Source organism: Nilaparvata lugens, chromosome 5 (genome assembly GCF_014356525.2).
Source record: "Nilaparvata lugens isolate BPH chromosome 5, ASM1435652v1, whole genome shotgun sequence".
Lineage (NCBI taxonomy): Eukaryota > Metazoa > Arthropoda > Insecta > Hemiptera > Delphacidae > Nilaparvata > Nilaparvata lugens.
The window spans coordinates 53,573,068-53,585,037 of NC_052508.1; the positions used below are offsets into that span (position 1 = coordinate 53,573,068).

The following is an 11,970-nucleotide window of genomic DNA, read 5'->3' on the forward strand; positions in this document are numbered from 1 at the left end:
TATGCTTTCGGCTATGCAATTTCAGCGACCCCCACTCCTCCTCCCCCTATCACGTGACCTTGATTCCACCCATCACTGCTCTTATCCTGGATGATGTCACATTGGATTACAACCTTCTCTGCTCATATAGGTAAGAAATCACCTTGCTATGCTTTCGGCGATGCAATTTCAGCGACCCCCACTCCTCCTCCCCCTATCACGTGACCTTGGTTCCACCCATCACTGCTCTTATCCTGGATGATGTCACATGGATTACAACCTTCTCTGCTCATATAGGTAAGAAATCACCTTGCTATGCTTTCGGCGATGCAATTTCAGCGACCCCCACTCCTCCTCCCCCTATCACGTGACCTTGGTTCCACCCATCACTGCTCTTATCCTGGATGATGTCACATTGGATTACAACCTTCTCTGCTCATATAGGTAAGAAATCACCTTGCTATGCTTTCGGCGATGCAATTTCAGCGACCCCCACTCCTCCTCCCCCTATCACGTGACCTTGGTTCCACCCATCACTGCTCTTATCCTGGATGATGTCACATTGGATTACAACCTTCTCTGCTCATATAGGTAAGAAATCACCTTGCTATGCTTTCAGCGATGCAATTTCAGCGACCCCCACTCCTCCTCCCCCTATCACGTGACCTTGGTTCCACCCATCACTGCTCTTATCCTGGATGATGTCATCCAGTACAACAAATTGTTTGTTAGTTTAGTCCACATTTTAGCTAAGGATACAGAAAATATAGGAGCATTTTGGAAATAATTCTTACTGTCATTTAAGAGTGACAAGCAATCTTGAATAGGGTCAAATTGATTAGAGCTATAGTTATTTCTAATGCTGTAGTTATAAATTGTTGCTTCCAAACGTGTAATACCATGCATTTTAGCTGCATCAGAGGTAAAGGTTTCCCGTAATCTTGTATCTGGACAGGCAATAAAGTCTACAATATGGTTACCTAACTGCTTATTTACACCAGGGCTTGTGATTTGACATACAAACTTATTATAAATTTTTACCCTCACATTACTATTAACCCAAGTCAAGCAATCAATCCCAACAGTTTTATTGTTATCTACTATCACATTATAGTCTTCTTTATATTCTCCTTGGAAGCAGAAACAATGATTTGTAGTTAGAAAGTCACACATTCCATTCTTGTTGAATATTCCAGCGAAGTCCTGTGTTATGTCCAAGTCTAGTAGATAGAAGTGCTCCTTTCTCAGCTGCTCCAATAATCTCGGTAGTTCTTCTATCAATGTAGCAATTGGGACATCTGCAAGCTCCACTTTGTAAGGTATCCCTACTGGTTGCTGGTATTTTTGTTTCACCTCGTTGTAATCATCTTTACCAAGCACTTGTAGAATCTTTTGAGTCATATCACTTCCACTGTCCAATAGGTAAGGGAGCTTTGCTTTGACTCCATGTTTAGCTGACACCATATTAGAGAATTTTCCTCTCAAATATAAGTTGAATGCACCACATATATCCTTTTTTAGAACAAAACGTCTCTTATCCATTGGCTCACAATCATCCAAAGCACAGATTTTCACAAGCATTATATTGTCACAGAAAGGTTCTGTAATAGGCACAAGATTTGAGTCATCCTGCACCAACAGTTCTTCTCCAGCAGTGTAATCAATTTTCCCGCCACCAATTTTCGCTGCCGCGACCGTCGATTCAGCCTTATATCAGAGGAACACTTTAAAATTTAAAATTAATAATATTAAATATTTCAATTTTTTTTTTTCAAATTGTGGCAATTTGAATTAAAGGATTAGGTTTCTTTTTTCTTCTTCTTCTTCTTCAATTATAATAAATTATATATGTAAATGTTGATTATTGCACTTATTATTCATTTAAGTCACTTAGTATTCATATTTATAGTCAAAGGTTAATGACTTCACACAGACATGATCAGACATGTCGAAGTCATGCATAGCTGCACACACGCAATTGCGTTTTAGTCATACATGAATGCATTCAGTTGCATGTCTAAACACTGCAAACTTAGCCTCCATTCTCCTCCTTTGTCCTCCTCCTCCTCCTTTGTCCTCCTCCTCCTCCACTCGTTTAGCGGGAAAGAAAAAATTAGAGAGGAATGCGGAGAAGAAGGGAGAACATTTGTGTAATTACACTCAATGGTATGACAAGCTGCAATGGTCATACATTTCCTAGAATAGAATCACTTAAGTTTCTCTCAGATATTTGGAAAAACTTGGAAGAAACTCCCTTCACACAAAATCTAGTTATCATTGCGCATGCGCAGTATCCTTCTCCTTAGCTGTATCCCTATAAATACTCCAGAATAATTGACATTCGCTCAGTTTGATAGTAACAGCGAAACAGTGAACATGGCTTCTTCCAAAGTGTTTAGTGTCTCTCAGCTTTGTGGTAATAAAATAAAGCCTACCAATGAGCGGTTTGGTTTGTGGCTGTTGACAGAAAATCTGTGCAATGACTACCTTATTACAGACATTGGAAAATTGATTACACTGCTGGAGAAGAACTGTTGGTGCAGGATGACTCAAATCTTGTGCCTATTACAGAACCTTTCTGTGACAATATAATGCTTGTGAAAATCTGTGCTTTGGATGATTGTGAGCCAATGGATAAGAGACGTTTTGTTCTAAAAAAGGATATATGTGGTGCATTCAACTTATATTTGAGAGGAAAATTCTCTAATATGGTGTCAGCTAAACATGGAGTCAAAGCAAAGCTCCCTTACCTATTGGACAGTGGAAGTGATATGACTCAAAAGATTCTACAAGTGCTTGGTAAAGATGATTACAACGAGGTGAAACAAAAATACCAGCAACCAGTAGGGATACCTTACAAAGTGGAGCTTGCAGATGTCCCAATTGCTACATTGATAGAAGAACTACCGAGATTATTGGAGCAGCTGAGAAAGGAGCACTTCTATCTACTAGACTTGGACATAACACAGGACTTCGCTGGAATATTCAACAAGAATGGAATGTGTGACTTTCTAACTACAAATCATTGTTTCTGCTTCCAAGGAGAATATAAAGAAGACTATAATGTGATAGTAGATAACAATAAAACTGTTGGGATTGATTGCTTGACTTGGGTTAATAGTAATGTGAGGGTAAAATTTATAATAAGTTTGTATGTCAAATCACAAGCCCTGGTGTAAATAGCAGTTAGGTAACCATATTGTAGACTTTATTGCCTGTCCAGATACAAGATTACGGGAAACCTTTACCTCTGATGCAGCTAAAATGCATGGTATTACACGTTTGGAAGCAACAATTTATAACTACAGCATTAGAAATAACTATAGCTCTAATCAATTTGACCCTATTCAAGATTGCTTGTCACTCTTAAATGACAGTAAGAATTATTTCCAAAATGCTCCTATATTTTCTGTATCCTTAGCTAGGAGTTTTTAATGTGGACTAAACTAACAAACAATTTGAAGAATAGCTGTTGTTTGGTTTTTAACAATCTCTTACAATATGTTTACTGGGGAAATAGCAATACCAAGAAAGTGACTGGAGTACAATTAAATCTGCCTACCAATCCACAACAACGAAATAAAATAATATCCTATGTAATCTCCGCATTTAGCTTTAATCTACTACCTATTAATTATGTGGAAATTTTCGAGGATGCAGACAACAAGGACAATATTAGTTTTATACAAAAGTGTTATATTAAGAGTGGAGAGACTTATTTCTCCAAGTCAACCACAGTTTTTTCTACCATATCTAAAGTTGTTGACCTAGATGAGTTGGGTCTTGTAGCAACAGGTAACTTGATACCACAAGTCTTAAGAAAACGAGCAAACATAACCTGTAAGCTTCTCCCGCACCCTGTTAAAGAGATACAGCCCTTGTCTCCTATCTCAGTGCTATCAGCCAAGAAGCGTAAGCTAGAACTGGATGAAATTGATCTAAAGCGGAGGAAAATTGAGTTTTTTGAAGCCGCGCAGTCATTTAGGAAACAGCATAAGCAGCTAGAAGAATTTGAGGAAGAAATAGAAAATTTGAGAGAGGAACTTGAGCCATATTTCCATTCACATTGGCGAAATTTTGAGCCTAGTGGAGTTTATAATGTGACTGCATTTTCTGTAAATAATAAAGGAAAATTTCCATATGTAGGTGTTTTAGGAGAAAAGGAAGGTTCGAAAAATGTTTACTTTGTAAAGGGCTCTCATAAAAATGTTTTTATTAATGCATACAATGCAATAGAAGACCTTAAGAAAGTGGGTTATTTTGTAATCCCTTACACTGACAAAAAAGAAATTATTTGTCTACCAAGGGAAGAGAAAATTTGTGTAATTACAGTCAATGGTATGTCAAGCTATAATGGTCATACATTTCCTAGAATAGAATCACTTAAGTTTCTGTCAGATGTATGGAAAAACTTGGAAGACACTCCCTTCACACAAAAAGAAGTGGAGCAGTATAATAACATCACAATGCTGGGAATTAAAGGGAAAGTAAAAGTAGGTCAGTGCAAAAGATTAGAGAATCTACAAGAAGGAACAGAATTAGTCATTATTGCAATAAAAGAAGTGTACAATAGAAACAATACTCGGTATATTTTACAGTTTGAAAATCTGGAAGAATTGTATGTGTCAAACTATTGGTTGGAGGAGGAATTTGAGAGCTCTAACATTGATTTGAATTATAAAATTAGAATTAAGCTAGATGTTCTAAAGCATAACCCCAGTAGACATAAGGAAAGAGTTGTATTTTGTATTTAATTTAAGCTATTGTAAATAGTGGAAAATGTGAGCAGAGAAGGTTGTAATCCAATGTGACATCATCCAGGATAAGAGCAGTGATGGGTGGAACCAAGGTCACGTGATAGGGGGAGGAGGAGTGGGGGTCGCTGAAATTGCATCGCTGAAAGCATAGCAAGGTGATTTCTTACCTATATGAAGATTTTCAGAAATATTTAAATGAACAGTTGTTCAACTTTTCATACTATTTGATTGCACAATATGTAAAAAAGAGGTACATCTTTGACATGAGTGAAGCTGTACAACATAATTTGAATTCTGATCAGGTGCAAGAGTTGTTTTTGAAAAGAATGTTCAGTGATAGGCGACCAAGTGATGCAGGAAAAAAAAGAAAAAAATATGACTGGGAAATAGATTAGTAGTAGTTTGAGAGTTTAAAGATTTTAAAGATTTTAAATGTGGGGATATATATGCAAATTGGCACCAAGCAGGTGTTAACTGGGGCAGATGTCAGAACACCTGCTACAACAAAGATGGCCGCCGCCGTCGGGGGCACTTCCTGGGTAGGGGAACCTCTTGGTTGGGGACTTTGGTGGGAGATGACAGATGGACACCTGCTACAATGGCCATCGCCTCTTCCTATTGGTTGGGGTGGTGGGGGACAAAATGGCTTACACTAGGGAAGGGGGGTGGAGGGACGCCATTTTGAACATGCCCCTTGCTTCCTATTGGCTGGGGGCGGGGCCAAAATGGCTGACTAGGGCAGGGGGGGTGGAGGGGGGTAGGGTCAAAATGGCTGACTATGGCAGGGGGGGTGGAGGGGGGCGTGGCCACGCCCCTTGATTCCTATTGGCTGGGGGCGGGGCCAAAATGGCCGACTGGGGCTGGGGGGTGGAGGGGGGAGGCCACACCCCTCGATTTCTATTGGATAGGCAGCTCTCTCAAAACACCACTACTCCTGCGAACACCCATTCTCTCTTATGTCGGAAACCTCTAGTCCCAAAAGGTATTGGTACCAAAGTTCCTAGCACATTATTGAAATATTATCTATACTATAGATTGGCCATGGTTGAAACCAACACAGATCTATCTGCAGCATCTCCAGCTGTACCTTCACTTTACTTCAGTACAGTACCCATTGTACTGTACTTCAAAAGTTCCGAAATGACTGTATTGAAGTACAGTACAGCTCAAGATGTTCTGGTTTCAATACTAAACTGCAGTTTTGTCAATAAGTTGAAAGTTAAATAAAAGTGGATTTGACTGGAATAGAACTGTGTTCTTTCATTACGAAGGAGTTCCTCAATATCGATGCATATTCAACATACTGTAGTTCAGTCAAGATTATAATCCAGAGTTTTTCTACTCAATTAAACTTATAATGACATACCATACACATCTGACAAGCAGACAGGGGATGAGTCACAAAAATAGCATGAAGCGTAAAAAAATAAACAGATAGATTAATTAAAAGTAAATAAAAATTATTTAGCGCTGCAAAAATTCTCTAATTCAGTACGGTAGTATGCCTTATCAATTAATTCATTTATAACGCTCCTCCAAACTTCATCGGATCCTGTGGGAGTATATTAAAGATCTTTGGACCATTCTATTATGGGGTATGGGGACTTTCAAATAGGCTTGTCCTCTCCAATGTTCAGCGACTAAATTATTGCAATATCGTTTTGTGGCGAATCATCTGATTGCCACCTGTGATGTTTTCAACTAGCATAGTTTGTTTATCACTTGTAACAGTTTTATTTTCATATTTATCAAAAGTTCAATTTTGTCATTCAACATTAAAATTAATTCCTCATTCATTTAGTTCCATTTAATCAATTTCAACATAGGAATCATCAAATTAAATTCCTATAGTTTCGAGTATTATTATAGCTGTGGAAATAGTTATTGCAAATGAAGTTGGCGTAGCATGGTTTTTGTGGGTGTAGGGCGCGGATTTATTTTCAGTTTATTCCTGATTAGTCCAGTCAAGGAAAGGTTATAGAGGGAGAAGTTGGGAAGACAATTTTTGACCCCGCAGTTCTGTTTAGGGTAGTAAGGAGGTAAACATATCAAAAGTCCCCACCACTACCCGCTGTGCTAAGGGAGTGGAGGTGGTTTAAAGGTACCATTTTTCGGTTTCTCGCATAAAACTCAAAAACTATATAAGGACTTGACTGTCATATAACAAATTAAAGCTTACATAATTTTCTACAATATTCATTCCACAACTTTTTTTATATATCCTCTATTTTTCGAGATATCCGCTCTTAAATGTGTGACATTTTTGAAAAAAACATGTTTGCCACCAATTTTTTTCTATTTTTGCTCTTGAGCATTCATTGCCTGGACTAGATATATTCCTTCCTATATGGAAAATGCTGATTTTCCAATCTACTCAAAATAATCCTTCATTCACGAAAGGAGAGACGATTGGATTCAAATACCAATTTTAATAATACTGCTATTATCCATTTGATTTTTTTCAATGTACTGCACATTACGCTCTATGCAGTTTTCCATCAATCAATGATTATTTTCAAAATACATTTTCAATTTATAGAACATGCAGCCTGCGCAACCTCCCATTCAGGGCCGCTAACTTTTTTGGCTCAAATCTCATATAAATTAACCCAATTTGTCGGTCACAATGGCTATCATCAGTTTTGCAAAGTTTTAAAATATTTTTATAACGATTATAAAATTTAATTGCATTGATAGCCATGCTTACTTTTCGTGGAGAAATAGTAGATTCCAAGATTGAAATCTCACACTGTATTAGAGTACATAAAATAAGGACAATATGGATTGTCTTTACTGGGTTTCTTCAAACCGTTTACTTCAATAGTAGGCTAATTCAATAGTATAATTATTTACATTTTTCAACTTTTTTGCAAAATTATTCTTTATGGAAAGATACAATAGTTTCTAAATATTTTGTTTATATTTTTCTCAAATTCACTTATTGATTTCTTATTTTTCTTCACCTTTTCGAGTAACAAGCAACAGGGATCTGTATTTTTTGTGATAGTATAATGTTAGCATGCATAGATGAGATTGGTTGAATAACCATAAGTTGGGGGAGACCCAGCGATAGAAACAATTAAATCTTCAGACCAATTGACTACGCCGGCTGGCAAGAATATTTCAAAACCATTCTGAATCATTTCACTATATAGACTATATTTTTCAATTCAATTCAAATTCAAATTCTACTTTAGATTACATTATTATATTCCATTACTTGTATTTCAATAATAGAATATTTAGTTTTCTTATTAGTGTTTCTTTTCTATGGAAGAATTATTGCTCTAGAGGCCTAACTAACTTTCGATTCTGGATGAGGTACTTGATGTTTCTATTTCAAAAAATGATAATGGTATCTGTCGTTTACAGTGAGCTCAATGTATACTCGATGATAGATGATTTAATATATCATTGTCATTTAGATTTAACAAGATTCATTCCCCCGAGATTTGTTTTTGAGACCCTTCAAGAATTCAAAGGACACAATCTTCGTCAAAATCCCTCCTCTATATACACTCAGCCTGAATTTTAAACCCTTGTCAACTCTTGACAAACTCAAATCGTAGAGTTACGAAGAGAGCGCGCGTCATTCAGTGCGCGCTCTCTTCGTATCTCACTGATTTACCCTTCTGACAGTTTGACAGAACTTTCGCATGTGCGCCGTCTTCGTTTTCCCCTGCATTACCATTCAGCTACAAATGTTTCAATAAAATAAACTTTTCTCGGTGATTTATTTACTTGCTATCTTTTCATTGTCCTACCATATACCGTATTGAGAAAAATATAGATGTTATAACATTTATTCTCAACTTCTAGCATGATATTATTCTCTTGAGATTCTATCATTTTATAAAAAAAACTACAGAAGCTCCTCAATTCCCTCAGCTTTCTCCCTCAACATTTAACAACACACACACAAACCCTGGGCTCAAGCCGCACCGGTGACAAAAGAATGGCATCAAATTTTACAATTCTCTCGCTCATAACAAAGAATTCCGAGACAGATTCATTTTGAACAATTCCTTCACGTCATTTTTACATGAAAAAACAGATTAACGAATTTATTCTCACTCTTTAGCGTGAATTTTTTCATGATCATTATCATCATTCTCCTTATCACCCTTGCACAATCCTGGAAATTACATGGGTACCCCCTTCATGTGAATGAGAATCATTCAGAATTATTGTCAATCATTCAATTATTGTCAATCATATAAGGCCTGGTTGCACAAAAGCCGGTTAAATTTTAACTGTGATTAATTTCATAAGACGGCTTCTCTGATTGGTTCTCGTGAAATTAATCACGATGTTATATAAACTCGATCATTCCAGATTTTGTCAGTATTCTATTCAACACACAAGTTAGAAAAAATAAAAATATATATAAAGATAGGCTATTATACGGTATAAACTCATATCAACAGTTTTTTTTTCTACTATATTTATTCATTTCTACCACACTAAATGATGTGCTTCTACTGTACCTTACCGTATATTTTCCACAAAAAATACCAAGTTTAACGACGGTCCTGCTAAAGATTTTCTGGACCTAAAAAAAATACAGATTCGCGTAATAACGCGTAGGTACCGTACTCCCAAGAAAGTGATCAAAATCACCTCTCAGTATAAATACATCTTGATACCCAACAAATCTTGATAGCATATATTATTTAAAAAATACATCATCGAAATGATTACTCACCAAAACAAGGTCAAAATCACCGCTCAATATATTCTAGCACACAAAAAACAATCCAAGGGTCCCTAACTTGCTCTTAATCCAAACTTGCCGGTTTCTCCACAAGTCGCTGGCACCAACTCACAACATGAATCACAATTGGCAATGACAATAGTATTATTTGACTGTCTGAACATGCTGATGCCGGGCGAAATCACTAAACAGAGTATACAGCAACCGAGCACTCGCGCTACAAACAGTACACATGCAATCGCGAGCCCAACTGACAACTACAACAGACAAAACCCGGTCGCAGACTGGCGGCTGGCGGCAGAGTCCACACTCCACAGAGCAAAGCAACCAGCACACAGACACACACACCGACAGCCCACAGACTGCGCAGGACAGAGGTAGCCCGGCTATGGCGTACAAATTGGTTGTCAGCCATTCGGGTTACTGGCGGTATAGTGAGGTCCACGTTATAATGACAGTATTTGATCAACTTTGGTTTTGCTATCTTTGTCTATTATTCGACAAAGCCGGTGGTACTATCCTTTTCTAGGTCCACAACAATGTCAACTATGTTTTTGACAGTGTTGAAATATAATTAATTAATGCAGAGAATCGGCATCGCTATTCTCCTATCTTTATCCACTGCCATTATAACGTAGACCTCACTATAGTGTGATTCACAGAGAAGAAAGATTCCTTCTACTTTGTGTGTGATTGTAATAGTGAACTCTTCATGTGCAAAGACACAAGGAACGTTTTATCAGGCGTTTTTGCACTGGCAGGGACCGAGTCAGTAAGGCAGGAAGCTCTTCGATTGGCTGATTATCAGCTTTCTGTCCTGTGGCCTGAAAAACTCTTTATGTGGCTTGACCCTTCAGAATAGAGAGAGTTCACTGACAGAGAACTTCAATGCTTACAGAATAGAGTTCATTGGTAGATGTTAGAGAACTCTACATAGTAGAGTATTGGGTTCTCTGTACAGTGGAATATAGAGTTTACTAAGTGAGAATGATATTGTATTAGATAACTGATTGAATGTAACTGACTGGAATGAATCTATTTTTTATCATGAATTCCAGTTCATCACAATCAGCTTTTTGGACAAAATTTTCGTTCTTTGTGCTTATCAAAACATTTACAATAATACCAATATATTGCCATACAAGGGAATCGGAAACCAAACCTCCCTAACCTGTCCTTTTATTTTTGAAACCATGATTGAACTGAATCTTATAGGTAATGAAAATCCACCCTTGTAGGGTGGATGAATATTTATTTATTGAATTGTAATATGATTATTGAAATCCAGAGGAACTGAGTCGCTCCCTATACACCCTGCATCATTGTTGACATACCACGCTAGCTAGCTCTGTCTGCTTCCACTCTGTGGAGACACACAGCATGGCATGGCCTCTCTCTCACTCTACCCGTCTCATCAAGTCTATGCTTTTGTTCACTCTTTTACTGATCGTTGCTCTCTCGCTCCACCGAAGTCTCCCGCCGACGAAGAACGTCTGCGGTGTTGCCGCTTTGCTCCAGACAGAGTAGCAGCAGCAGCTCTGACTGGAAAAAAACCCAATCAATATCATCAGCAGAACCGAAATCGCTTGCAACTAGCAAAGAATGTCGCTACCGAAAAACACACATTTCCACTATCCACTGTCTGTTGTATCGGTTATGGATTATCAGACATCTTCGCGGTATGTTCATTAAATTAGACCGCCGTAATATGACGACATCGTAGTGTTGTAATATATGTTTATTTGGAATGCTATCATTATTGGGTACTCATAGAAGTATATATGACTGACATAGTGATATTCATGCAAGACAAGTTCAAATTCAATGAATAAAAAATATTAACGATAAGAAATATGAGGGATACAAGGCATGTAAAGAATTAAATGTGGACAGGAATACAAGGGACACAAGGATAAAGTTAGATGAAGAGCAAATACATTATATTAGCGACACCTCAAACGAGAGCTCAATGATTGCAAGGAATACAAGAGATAGATAATGTTCTCATTTCTCTTACTATTTTCTACCTCCTCCTCCTCCGCCTCATCATCATCATCATCACTTACTCCTACTCCTTTTCCTCCTCCTTTTTCCACTACTACTCCTCCTCTTCCTACACATCCACCACCTCCTCCTCCTTCTTCTGCTACTCCTCATCCTCATCCTTCTCCTCCTCCTCATTTTCTCATTCTTTGTCCGCTTTGACATTTACTTGAAGATTTTTGGGTCAAACTGGGTTCAATTTACAATAAATGAGAATTGTTTTGAGACTAGAATACTGAGTATTAGAATGCACGGAGAAAGGAGACGCATGAGTAGAAGTGGGAGGAGGAGGAGGCGCAAGAGGAGGATAGACGAAAGAGGAAGTGGAAGAAGAAGAGGAGGAGGAAAAGGAGAAGAATGAGGGTGGATGGGAAGTGTGAGAAGTAGAAGGTAGGTTATGATAATTGATATGTTGGGAGATTTTTCAAATTTTTGAAAAAAATGTTCCTGAATCGCTGTAGATTTAGAAGCAGAGGG

The 11,970-nt window shown here is 37.7% G+C and overlaps 1 protein-coding gene across 2 annotated transcripts in view; it reads right to left on the minus strand.

Moving 5' to 3' along the window:
* Positions 1-9,736, minus strand: part of LOC111055671 (zinc finger protein 768) — a 42,316-nt gene extending 32,580 nt beyond the window's left edge. For both annotated transcript variants that reach the window (XM_022342918.2, XM_022342917.2), the window contains exon 1: positions 9,442-9,736. The gene's annotated coding sequence lies outside the window, so the exon portion shown is untranslated. The remainder of the gene's footprint in view (positions 1-9,441) is intronic.
* Positions 9,737-11,970: the final 2,234 nt, after the last annotated feature.